Below are 13303 nucleotides of genomic sequence, written 5' to 3' on the forward strand. Positions count from 1 at the left end.
GCTTCCTTCCCTCACTCCCTCTCTCCACTGCCTTCTTCACTTTCCTTCTTCTCGACCAAAATGTTTGTTACAAGAAATACCACTCATTAATACACCAAGTCCCAGAAGGGCAAATGTCCGGAGCAGTCCCCGGGCGGCGATTCAGGCTGGACACGGGCGGTGCGGACACACGCACTGCCAGAGCTGCGAGAGCCGGGCGTAAAACAGAAAGGGTGGAGAGCGGGGAACCAACAAAACCCAACCAAGCCACGTAAAAAGCCCCAAACCACAAAAAAAACAACACACACATAAGAAAAGGCTGCTTTCGCGGCAGCTCGTCAGGCGAAGGAATGGTGGCACCGAGAGCCGGCCGCCGCGGGCGTGCCGTGATGCGCCGCCCCGCTCCCACGTGGCCGACCGGGAGGACGGGAGCGGCCGCGGCCCCGCGCAGTGTCGGCGCTGCGGGAGCGGCGGCCGCCCGACCCTGCGGGCGCTGAGGGCCCCTCGGGCCGCGCTGAGGGCGCTGGGGGCGGAGGGGCCGCCGCGCCCTGCGGGGGCGGGCCCGCCCGCGCGCGGCCCCGCACGGCGCAAAGCAGGCTGAGCCGCGGCGCCATGGGCCCGCCGGAGTGGCGGCCCGCGCGGCCAATGGGCGGCCGCCGCCTCGCCGGGGGCGGGCCGGGTGGGCGCGATCGGGCCAATGCGGGCGCGCGGCGCCGCCAGCAGCCTGCGTTGCGCCGGGTGCGGGGCCGCTGCCGCGCGTGGCGCCGGGGTAGGCGCGGGGCGGCTGCGGCGCGGGGGGGGGGCGGGAGCGGCCGGGCGGACTCGGGACGGGACGCGGCCGCCCCTGGACGGACACACGCCCCCCGCCGCGCCCCCGCGGCCGCGCCGCCGGGCGCGGCACGCAGACGCACGCAGCCCGGCGCGGCGCGGCGGCGGGCAGGAGCCTGGCGGCGGGGCTGCTATAAATCTGCGGAGCGGTCCGCCTCCCGGCGAGGCACGGCGCGGCATCGCACCGCACGGCGTCCTCCCCCCGTGGCCCCCCGCGATGCTGCAGTTGGCTCGGGTGGCGAGCCGCTAGGAAGTGACCGGCAGGGAGCGAGGGGGAGAGAGAGAGAGAGAGAGAGAGAGAGAGGGGGAGAGAGCGAGAGAGCATCTTTAAAATCGCCCTTCCATCCCTCTTTTCTTTGTTCCTTCATTTCTCCCTCCCCTCTTTTTGTTCCATTGGGTTGCGAAGGGAGAGTCGTCCTGTCACTCTCTCTTTTGAGTTCTCCCTTTTTCATTTTTTATTTTTCCATTTTTTTTTTATTTTTTTTTTTCCGCCAGTATTGGACTGTCGGGGGTGGGGGAGGGAAAGGATTTTTTTGGTTTGGTTTTGGTTTGGTTTTTATTTGCTTCCTTTTAGAACTGTCCCCAATTTAGCTCTTGTCTTGAGAGAACTATCCATCTGCCTCTTACTCCTTATTGGGAGAACTGCACCGTTACTTTTTTTTTTTTTTAAGCAGAGGAGAGGAAGGTAAGTTGTGGCTTCATTCTTTCATTTATTATACGTGTGCGATAGGGTCCACGCTTCCCATTCCAGCGGTGCATGCCGTGTAGAATTACATTGATCACCTGTGTTTGCTCCGCATTGACACCGTTCGTGCCGACGGCGCTGAATGAGGCAGTTCGTGGGTATGGCAGCGTGCCCGCGGAGCTGAGTTGCTGGAAGTATTTGCAGCGTGGGGAGGGCAGCCGCTGAAACTGGGGGACCGCATCGCGGCCACGCAAGACGGCGTGCGCATCCCCACCTGGGCTGGCCCAGCTGTAAAGTTCCAGCGTCCCCGCGCCCCTCGGGCTCTGGATACGTCTCTTTGCGGGGAGCATCCGAGGGGACGGACCGGCACCGCGCGGGTGAAGGCAGACGGTATCACTTTGAGGAGATAAACCCGCATTTGCAGATTAGCCGGGATAAGGCTCCCCGCGCCTAATTGCATTAGAGCCGCACGGCATTTCGCGGCTTCCTGCGGGGCTGGGAGGCGGCTGCGGGCCACGGCGCACAAAGACGCGGCCGGTCGTATTGTCAGCGGGCGCGGAGGGCGGGCGGCGGGGTGGGGAGAGCCGCTGAGCTCTCCCGGAGAGAAGTCGATGACCGTCTTTGGAGAGGGACCACGTCTTTTCGCGGGGATGAATAACCCGCCGGGGAAGGGGGCGCGTCCCTTTGTTCGGGGCGTCGGAGCGCTGCGTGGGCGGGGCGGCCCCGATCTCTGTCCGTGGTCCTACCGGGGTGGCGGAGGCGCGGACAGCGGTCACCGGCGTGCGCGGGGGAACTTTGCATCCGGCAACCGCGGCGGGGGTCCCAGCGGGGCTCCGGGCAAAGGAAGGGACAGGGCGTCCCGTCCTCGGGCGCGTCTCCCGTCCTCTCGTCCTCCTTCCCCGCGGCAGTGGGAGGGTCTGGGCAGAAGGAGGAGGCGGCGATGGTAAACGCCGGCGCTGCGGCGTGTGCGCTACCGGCAAGGACCGGCCCCGAGCACTGCTGTTGTTGTTTAATTTATGCCCAACACGTTACACCGTACCCACCTATTTCACGTACGAAAATAACTAATGTGAGAGCTGTACAAGCGAGGCAAATTGGTAGCTGAACGTGTTCCGTCGTTTCCAGGGACCGGCGGTGAGATTTATTTTCACTAGTCTTTGGAGCGCCAGGAGGGCGGGGAGCACACCAAGCCATGCGCTCCCGCGGGGACAGGACTCCCCCTTCTCCCAGCGACATTCCCTCGGGCACTCGCTGGAGCGCTGCCCGCGCGGGATGAGCGGCCCGAAGGAGCGTAGCCTTGGAGTGCGGCCGCGGGGCTCGGCAGCCGAACCTTGCGGGGGGCGGAGGGAGGTTCCCCTCGCTGTCGGACGCCGCCGGGAAAACGGGACAGTGCTTTCGGAATGGCTAATGCTCGTGGCGGGGGGTGGGAGGGGCTCTGAGCCAGCACGGCTGCTCGTCGCGGGTCGCTCGCTCCCGCTGCGCCCCCCCGTCGGACGGGCGAGTTGCGGGTTCGTCTGCCCCACCGAGCCATTTTCGGATAGGAGGCAGCGTCAGACCTCCGGGGTTCGGCATTTTACAGGGAAAGGCGGCTAGTCGGTAACCTTGGGGAGACGAGCAAGCATTGTGGGGGTCCTGCCGCTGACCCCACCGGGGACTCGAAAGGCAAGCTCCCGCCCTATCCTGCTCAGCGGACTCCGCTCCTCGCTCTCCCCAGCGCCCGCAGGTGCTCCGAGATAGTGGTGGCATAGGGCCCGCCCAGCCTTGGCTCCGCGGAGGGGAGCGGGGCGGCCGCCGTGGGGTGCCCGCACTACCCGGGGGCGCGGCCCTGAGGGCGCGGGGCTTCTTGAGTGGCCGCCGGCAGCGTCACTCAGGCGGCGGCCAAGGGGGCGGGCTGTGGGGCCTTTATAAGCCAGTCACTGGGCCATTTCCCTTCTGGTGCCGCTAAGCGTGGTTGCGTTGGTGGGGCAGCGGCTGCACCGGCATCACCGGAGCCATCAGGTGAGGTGGCTGCGGGGCGCTGCCCTGCTCTCTCTCGGAGCAGCAGACACCTTCCCCGCTCCGCTCGGAGCATCGGGCGGCAGCAGCGGTGACCGCGCTCCCCCGGGACAGCGAGCACGTGCACCGCCGGTCCTGGGCTGCTGAAGGAAGGGCAGGTGGAGGGGCAGGGGACGGATCTGGGGATTACGGGGAGCCGTGTGGTCCTGGCCGCGGGACGGCGGACTCGCCATGGGGCGGGAGAGGAGAAGTGGAGCCGGAGGGGGCTGTATCCCACCCGGGGGGTGCGGCGGGAAGGGAGGCGGCCTGGGCGGGGGCCGCGGGCGCATGACCAGGGTCCCGCCTGGAACAGGGGTAAAACATGGCGCGAGTGGATCACCCGCTCCTGCTGCTGTAGGTGGCCGGGGGCTTTCCGCCAGGACCGACTTGGTGCGGTGTCGGTTGCAAACTCCAGGATGCTGGTGGTGTTAGATCAAGAGGGGCTTCCTGTTGCTGGCAGTGGGGCTTTTTTTCTGCGATCAATTCTTTTTATCTCCTTCCTCCTGAGTCATACTCTATGGGTTTTATCGCTTTTTGTTTTACCCTTTAGGATTTTCTGACTGTTTTCTCCGCTCCCCTCTTTTCCGTGTGGTGCTAATTGGGCGAGTCAAGCACCTGTTCCTCAGACAAAAACTGTTCAGTAAAGCCTTTGTTTAGTCTGCAGCATCCGTTGAATGATCTTTCACCCCACCTATTTCTTTAGCGTGGGCCTGCCACTGGAGCGTCGCTCCCTTTTTCCCCGCAGGCTGCAACTCCCCTTCCCCTTTGTCCGTGCCTGACCTCGCACTAATCGGAGTGCTCACGTCCACCCTACTGCCTGTACCCATCCTCTGACCGCGCCCCCGGGCCTGGCGGGGCAGTCGAGGGGCGCGGTGGAGCCCCTCGGGGGCAGTCGCTGGCTGCGGAGGCCGTGCGGTGCCCGCCGCTCCCGCCGCACCGGTGCGGCCGCGGGGCTCGGGGGGAGCCGGGCCGGGGGCGCTGCGGGGCTGTGGCAGCGCTCCCGGCGACGGGGAGGGGAGCGGCGACCCCGCAGAACAGCCGGTGCGCTCCGATCGCCGCACCCCGCCCTGGGGGGGAGGTGTGGAGGGTCCCGCCCTGCCGTGTCTGAAAATTGCCGCGCTGGAGAAGGGAGCCGAGGGGTGGAGGGGGATGGGGGCGGCACGGTGCGCGGTTCATCTGCTTTTATTTTATTTCGGGGGTACTTTGTGCTTGAGGAGGCGCGGCCGCCCTGGGTCTGGCTGAGCGATCGTCCCCCCGTCGTCGCTGCTCTTTGCAGGGGTGTGTATTGCCCGCTTTTCTTGCCACTAGGAAAAAAAAAAAAAAAAAAAGAATCCCGTTCCCACGTTGCGTGCGTGAGGAGTGAGTTGATTTTGTTTAATCGGCATAGCTCTGGTGGTGAGAACTCCAGCAGCCAAGCAGCTTGGTACCGCTTTCACCTCTGCAACCTCCATGTGCACCCATTTAAATACAGGTGTAACTTGTTAGGAGAGGAAAGCTGATATATATTAAAAAAAAAAAAAAGCTATCCAGAAACCACACAAAACAATAGGCAGCAAATTTTTTTTTTATAAAGTAGTCTTGTAGTTGATTTGATTGAAGTCTGTAAGGCTAAAAGGCATTGTTATATTTATGAAATTTTGAAGGCAGCTTTGGTAATATGGTTTAGTAGCTGCATAGGGCAGGACTTCGGGGAGTGGTTTTCTTAAATGCTATATTTGGTAAAGTGGCAACACCTGATGAGGTGGGTATTTCAGGAGATCTGAATATTTTCTTGAAAGGTGGCAAGTTTCTGATTTTTTTGGACTGAAAAACTCCACACCACTTGACTTGATTTGTGTCTGCTTTGATGACCAGTTTTAAATTAAACCGAAGGAACCCAGAAAGTGTTCCAGTAAGTGGGTACATGTTTGGTTGAGTAAACAGATACTGGGGTATTAGTTAGAGCTTCAGTTTTCACTTTTTTCTTTTAATCCCATGCATTTTGAATCCTGAAGTTACATTCGGTTTTTTCATCCCTCTTTTATCTGACCTTTCAGAAATGTTGTATTAGAGCTGGTAGCTCTAGGAGTGGACTTTGAAACTGGTTTATAGCTGTTATACACAAATAATTTTGTTTGCGAATACAGAATTGGTAATTCTGTGTGCACTGTTTAAAATGGGATATTACTTAATCAGAGAGAAATACAGGTATCTGAAGTTTTGCTATGATATATGGACCACTTGTAACTATGGACACATACAAATGACCTTGAAACTGCTAAGGAATTTTATCACACATGTTATAATCTGACAAAGTGCATCTTTAATACCCCTTTCAAATGTCTTCTGTTTGTACCTATGTGGATATTTCTGCTTCAGCAATAGATGTCTTAATTTTGTGGGTTTGTTCTCGTGGAGTGGTTGATCCTTTATATGTGCAGTGGAGATTCTAATTGCTTTAGTCTTTGTGATGGGTACTTCTTCGATATATTGCTGTTTGTGTAAATCTCTTATTATTAGTGTAATCATGCTAGTATAATGTTTCTGCATGTAAATTTATTGTGACTATACATTCTAATGCATTCCAAATGCTGTTTTTTAAGTGAGAGAGAAAGATCCTTTTATTAGTATTTTGTTGTCATTGATTTACTTGCTGCCTCTTCAGAAATTGGGATCTAGCGTATTTCAGATTGAGCTGGGTGATCCAGATGTTCTGAGTTGAAATTGTTCTAAATAGCCACTAGATCAGGAGCATCTGTATAAAAAAAGAGAGAAAATGCTTTTGAATTATGTCCCAGGTTTCTGAATGGCAAACTACAGTAGAGGCCTAGGCTGAGTTTTATTGAAGTTCTTGTAATAATAAGCTAGATTTTTGGGGGAACGGAGCTAAGCGTGCTTTATGTGGGGACTAAGTAGGAAATAGATGATATGTAATTTAGTGTTTTAAAAGCCCAAGGAATAGTTCAGCTTTTCTGTGCTTCTTAAAATAAGTCAATGCCACTGCAGAGGTGGACTTTACAGTTAAAAATAGTACAAGGATGCAAGCACAAGCTCCTTTCTAGTAACAGTGATGCTGAAATGCTGCTTTTATAAGTAAAACTTGCTTACAGTGTAATGACTTTTGATTATATTTGTGGCCACTGATGTTCTTCATAGCAATAAAACTGATCCTGAGCTAATGGATAAACTGAGTTTGTGATGAATATACATTTCAGCATGGCTTTATTGCCATCTTTGCTTTTACTGAAATGGTTTTTTAATAGCTGCTAGTATCTACAGAGGGCAAGTGAGTGTTATCAGCTGTTGCTAACACTTGAAAAGTGAGAGAATGTTGCCTTAGTGCACAAAGATTTCTTTTCCTGACAGCCCTCAAATCAGTTAAAAAATCACAACACTATCCAGTGTTTAGCTGATGGTGTTTTGGGTTTTGACATCTGTAGTTCCCGTTCTGAAGGAAGATGCAATGTGTTTTTTTGATCTGTTGCCTGTGTAAATCTACCTAGTTTGATTTACGCAGAAGGATTAGTTCTAGACAGACTGGTGTAGGAGAACTTGTAAGTTTTAGCTACTATAGCTGGTGGGGCAGATCAAGATGTCTTGTGGCCTCATCCTTGTTGAAATTTTGAAAACCATCTTGAGTGTATTGTGGCTAAATAACATAGGTAGGGTTCCTTATTGATTCCCACTGAAGCTCAGAGAAACTGCCAATATTAAGCAAGCTGCTTTTGCCCAGTAAGCATTATTGTTGATTTGTAGGGACTCTTTATGTCTAATAACTTTGCCACTGAACAAATAAATGGAATGCTAAATTTGACAGTCTCTGATCAGAGAACAGCTGATTGTTGGTTTTCGTTGTGTTTGGAAGTGCATGTGTTTCACACAGGCTTTTTGGCATACAATAACTACACGTTGGAAAGATGACCTCAGTGAAACACTTGGCTTTCATAGTGTTTTTGTATGGAGTGCAGTTTTTGAGCTTTAAAACCAAGTGAAACAGAAACAGCTCATGGCAGAAATCTTAAGCATGCTTTTCAGAAGCTTATTTAAGGATTCTAACCCCACATTAAGTTTTTGAAGTAGCTCACAGTCTAAATCTGACTTGGCTGGCAAAATATGTGGAGTTTTAAGAGCAGTAATTATGTAATGTGAAAAACTGTAATGGGAAGGTCTTACTTGCATACATTTGAAAAACTCAGGTTGGGAACAAGCTGAAATTTTCCAGATGGAGATTAAACTAGTATCGCACTATTTCCTGTTCTGTCTGAGCCACTGTTCCTCATGGTCCTCCTATACTTAAGCAACAGGTGTTTTACTTTGTTTTAATAGTCATAGTAAGCCTGGATGTAATCAGGGTTTGAAAAAAGCTATATTTGCTTAATAAAAGTTGAGATGAGAGTTAGGCGTTTAAATGTGCTGGCGGTGAGTGCACCAGCCTAGGATCAGTTCTCATTCTAGGAAGTTCTAGACTTCACTTTGTAAAACATTGGTGATACTGGTTCTCCATTCCCTCATACAGTCGTGATGTTGCTCATGGCTCAAGTAGTCCAACTGGTGATTAGAAACAGCCAAGAGATTCTTGGACTAGATGAGGCTGTCAGAGATTGCGAGAACAGGTGACTTGGATTGCTGCATTTAACAAAGAAATAGGTATATCCCAGTAAACCTGCAACAGCTGACTATGACTCAGAAGCTAGAAAATACTAAAGTGCTGAGATGTTGTACTGTAGTCTTAAGATGCCTTCCTGACTTCTTCAGCTGATCATGGAGTACAGGTAGAAAGTGTTATACTGTGAAAATCAACTGAATTGCTATAATATACTGTAGAGTGTGTATATGCAGTTTTGTGAATGCTTACTGCCTGAATACTGGTAAAACAGGGAATTTTTTAACATTGAATTATGTTGCAAAACAGTCCACACAGAGGTAGGAAAGGGTATTTGGGGTGTACTGGAATATTCACTGTGTTGACCAGCCTTTCTGGTAGGTCTGTGCTAGCTGCATTTGCTTTCAGAGTCATCAGGATGAGTTTCTTTAACTAGGTACTTACTCAGATTTATCTGAATAAGCTTTATGCATTTTTGTGGAATGAAATTGCCATTGTATGACTACAGGACTACTGACTTCAAATCTTGTGGTCAGAAGTGAAATTAGTAGGATTTATTTTACAGAATGGATGAACAGAGTTGATTTCTTGGAAATGCAATTAAATACTTGTAGACAAATGCCTTAATCATTTTAGCTTGTAAGGTTTGAGAGGAGGAGATTCAGCCATGGAAAGGGAAAAGTAATGTAATTTCAGCTTCTCTACCAGTAGTATCCCTGCTGATTGTATTTTCCAGTACTGTTCTTATATATTTTTTCAGGTGTAGAATTATGTTCAGAAGGGGGTAGTTGGAGTCATCTTTCCTGTGGTTTTTTTTTTTATAGTTGCCTGTTGTTTGTTATATGTATTGATGAAAACTTATGGCATATTACCTGAAGTGAGGTAGAGGAGGAGGCCTGACAGAAGGTACTTGGATAGTCTGTGCCATTTCCACCTTGCTGAATTACCATGATGAGGAAGTGATTCCAGTGGGTTTTTCAGCTACTTGGACTGTACCTACATGCTGTGGGGCATGAACATTTGAAAGGGGGCTCCTTAGGCTGGCCTTGTCTTTAATTTCAGAGTCAGTAGTGGATACGTTCCAAATATTAGCATTCGTGGTATCTAAATGGAGTTTTGCAGGGAAAAAATATGTTTTTGACGGTGTTGAACCTGAACCTGTCTCTTTGTGAGATTTGGGCAGTCAGCCTTTGCGAGTAGGGTTTTGTTTTTATGTTATCTTAGCTCACTGTTAACATATCTTCATGTAGACAAAATCGGGTAAGGATTTCATTATAATGTCTCTTGTTAATAATAGAACTATAAAATGCCTTCAAGAAGTTAAATTCACTGTTTTAGATTTGTTGCAATGGATACCAAAAATGAAAAAATAAGTACCTAAACATCAGAAAAAGAGGCAAGGCTTCGTATGCCTACTGTTCAAACTTGGCCTTGTAAGCTTGCCAGTTCTGGTTTTTTAAGTGTTTGTGGCATGTGATTTTTAGCTTCAGTATCAAAGTGGAGCACTCCTTCAGTTCTTATTTGTTATTACCTTATTTTCAGGGTACCTCTGAATGCATTCTTGAAGTTAATCTTCTCCCTTACATGCTGCGGACACCGCTATGCCTGGACTTAAACAACTTCTTTGGAGAAGGGTGTGCTGAATGGCCTTTATAGCTTTTGATAACTCATGGAACAGTGGGGCATGAATGTACTTATTTACCTACAGAAGTAGTTAAGGTTCCTGCAACGCTGCTCCAGGTGACCCTGTGACAACTGCATGCAAGTGGTGAGGAGGAGAAGGTGGTCCCTTGAATCCCTGGTCTGCTGAAGAGTATTTCTGGCAAGGAAGATGAGTGCAGGAGGGAGTAGGTATTGGGGCCATCCGTCGTAGCAGAGGAAGAGATTGTGAGTGTGGTGTTTGGATTTCTGAATTTTCTTTGAGCATATATGTGCATAGCCATTGCACTGAAATGGGTAACAGATTGCAGGAATGCTAGTAGCATATATGCCTTCTTTTTATGTTCCCGTTTTAGTTTTGTAATGGACTCTTTGTTTCAGTGCCATCCATTTCATTTGTCCTGTTGAAATGCCGGAAAACTACTGCTCTGACCTCTGTTTTTATTTATCCATTAACATTAAATATGGATCAACTCAGTTTAAAGGCAGAGTAAGATCTTGGGATTTATTTAAATTTTCCGTATCTACTGTTTGTCTCAACTCTTGAAGCCAGCAAGCATAACTAGAGGTGAACACTTATTGGTTGTGTCACAGTTGATTTAAGAAGAGCTTTTAAATCTTTTAAAATTATATCTTAGAATTGTAATACCCGCTATAATTGTAATTAAGGCATTATTTTTATCTCTAGTAACGTGTAGAAATCTCATCAGACATCCTGCTGTGGTTCATTTCTGCCCAGATAAGCATTAGAAGCTTCTTTCTGTTTCCAAAAGAGGGATAGCTAAAGTCATAACTCTAAAACACCATATGCTGCTTGTAACAGACTATGTATGTACTGCTTGCATGCAGTAGAGAAGAAATTAGTTTATTAATGAGTGAACTTTTTAATTTTGATGTGCTTTTACCTTGAACTGCAAGCCCAAATTGAGATCGTGACCTAAAACTGCTGTTGCTAATCTGGCCAGAGCACCCATTCTGAAGGGAACTGGAAAACTGCTGACAAAGAGAACTGCATAAAGTGAAGAAGACTTTAGAAGCTGCTTTTGCATTCAGATAGCTAAACTGTGAAACTTGGCATAGCAATAGCACTTGCCTTGGACTGCATCCATGGTTGAGATGTTGGTAGGCAAGATGAGAATTACAGCCTCATTAACCAACTGAGTAGCTGAATTTTTTCTGTAACAGTTGAGCAAACTGAAAGAAAATTTAATGGAGTCATGCTTGTCTTTTGATAGAGGCTATTTTTATAAGGAGGTGGTTCTTGTAGTGAAATTCCGCTGAACCAATGCAGCTGAAGGATATAAAACTAGCCATCGTGGTGGAGACCAAGGCTCTTTTTTTTTTTTTCTGTTATGCCTCTGATCAAGGGTTTCTTTGCTGAAATTATAGCTGGGCTGTAGGGTTTCTTTTTTTATGTGGAAGATTTTGTGTGCAACTCAGTGTCTGACATGGTGACTGCTTCCACCTTGAGCAGTGGAACACAGATGACACATTGAAAGGTTTGAGCCACCTCATTCAGTGGAAGATGTCCCTCCTTATGGCACAGGTGTTGGAACTAGGTGATTTAAAGATCATTTCCAACCCAGACCATTCTGTGAGTCTAGGAGGACTGCATTTCTGAGGGGTACTTTCTGCATGAGTTTGTTAGCATTAGGAGAAATGTAGATTTCAGTATTAATTATTAGGTTTGATAATCTAGTATTTCAGTAGTAGCTGTTAGAAAAGAAGTAGATACTGCAGACTTCTGCTGTGGTAAAAGTACAACCTGTTTTTCTTTCGTGGATATGGCTTTTTGGATCTTTACAAACACTGCATGCTGTGTTAGCAAGTGGAGTAAGCATTACTTGTTTTGAAACATGTTTAGGTGTTCTGAAATGAGGGATGTCAATGTTCCTAAAGAAATTCTAAGGGAAATTGCCTGTCTTCGGTGTGAATTGCATAAAATGATCAGGTGCATCAGGTTTCCTGTTTGAAACAATGCATGAGAACAGAAAAAGAGTTGGTAGTTTCTTTAGGAACAGTTTCCCTTTTTTTAACTTAAATTAAATGTGCAGTAGCAGATTTAGCTTACACTCGTGCATACCAATTTTGCATAATCTTTGCATGTCCTGAGTGAGTGACCAAGATCAGGGACCTAATTTTTGTGGTTGTTGCTACTACTTGCTCAAATATTCAAGCACTGAAAATTAATGATCATCTAATTGTAGCTGTCCTCCTATTTGATAAATGGGGTTGACTTGCCCTTTTAAAAACTGATTTATGTATCTCTCCATGACTTGCTTGACCTGAGAAGGCTGTGCTGTTTTTATCTGAATACATTTTAAAAGATCTGTCTGTTAGGCTATTAGGAAGAGCTGTAGACATGTGATTTTAATCATATGTTTAGTCCAGATTAAGAAAACAATGAGTAAATTGCTGTCAAATGCAGTACACGTATGCAGGACTTTAAATTGACCTACACAAATGTGTGTGAAATGGTACACTCATGTACAATATGATAGTGCCTGGGCAACTTTGAACACTTGAATGTGAATGGTACATGTTTGCTGTGCAATGTATATGGACTGAAGAGTTAGTTAATTGCTGCTTGAAAAATATGGAAGTTATACAACAGGATTAATAAATGGGAATAGGAGCATCACTTTCTTGAAATGTAGAAGTATTGTGGATGTAGCAAAGAGATGGAGATACTTTTCATATTCGAATGCAAGATGAATAGTTCGAACTGTGTCTGTGACCCAAATTTGTGAACTTGTAAAGCTAATCAGCCTCCTGAGAGACATCTGTTTAAGGTATGCTTGACTACATGTAACTTCTAATGCTCTTTGAAAACTCTGCAGGTGCTGGCTATAGCTCATGAGGCCTTCGGTTCCAGATGACCGTTTCTTTCAGGTACCTGTCAGTCATGTTTTTTCTTTCCTGACCTGAGGGAAATGATGAGCTTACTTGCAGTCTTACGACACTACCACATTAAGTCAGTGACAATCTCCAAATCGAAACTTTGGTGGCTTCATCATTCTCACTTTGTGAAACATTTAAAAAGATTTGCTTTAAAGCTTGTGCTGCGGGATGGTCTATTCACTACAGAGGTTTTGCCCTCCTTTGACTTGAAGATAGATGGGTGGACAAACACTGAAGATTCTTTCCAAATCCTAGGTGATAATGTTTTTTTAAGGCCTTCAGGTTTGGCCAGGGAAGTAATGCACTCTGTCTCCTGACCTGAAGAATTATTTTCTACACCTTTTTTAACTAAAAAAAGTATCAGACCAGGCTTTGAGCTACTGGGTCAAGAAAAAGTGTTCCCTGAGCAATTTCCCACAGGTCGCTCCTCTGTATCAGTTTTAGTTGAAAGCCTAAGCTTTTCTTGAAGCTCCTGTTCAGAAATGGATGCTTTCTGTAGCACAAAGCTAGATGGGACTAAATAATAGTGGGAAGCTATTTCTATAGAAGAGTGGCCTCTATGGCCAGCTTCTACTGTAGATAGTTTTTGAAGTAGGCTAATTCCTTGCTTTTTCTTCCGTGGGGGTTTCTAAAAG

At 48.2% G+C, this 13303-nt stretch overlaps 1 protein-coding gene across 17 annotated transcripts in view; it reads left to right on the top strand.

Annotated features, from left to right (window-relative positions):
• Positions 1 to 13303, top strand: part of ELAVL2 (ELAV like RNA binding protein 2) — a 108291-nt gene that overhangs the window by 21097 nt on the left and 73891 nt on the right. The window contains exons 1-2 of one of the 17 annotated variants that reach the window (XM_051809063.1): positions 734 to 748; positions 1382 to 1492. The exons of 6 other annotated variants lie outside the window; for them this stretch is intronic. The gene's annotated coding sequence lies outside the window, so the exon portion shown is untranslated. Of the gene's footprint in view, positions 1 to 705; positions 749 to 1381; positions 1493 to 3382; positions 3491 to 3861; positions 3881 to 4674; positions 4805 to 13303 lie in introns of those variants that run through there. 10 more of the 17 variants (XM_051809056.1, XM_051809061.1, XM_051809052.1 and 7 more) reach the window with 10 other exon arrangements.

The sequence above is a fragment of the Manacus candei genome, unplaced genomic scaffold (assembly GCF_025592945.1).
Source record: "Manacus candei isolate 608988 ecotype Guabito, Panama unplaced genomic scaffold, ASM2559294v1 h1tg000074l, whole genome shotgun sequence".
Lineage (NCBI taxonomy): Eukaryota > Metazoa > Chordata > Aves > Passeriformes > Pipridae > Manacus > Manacus candei.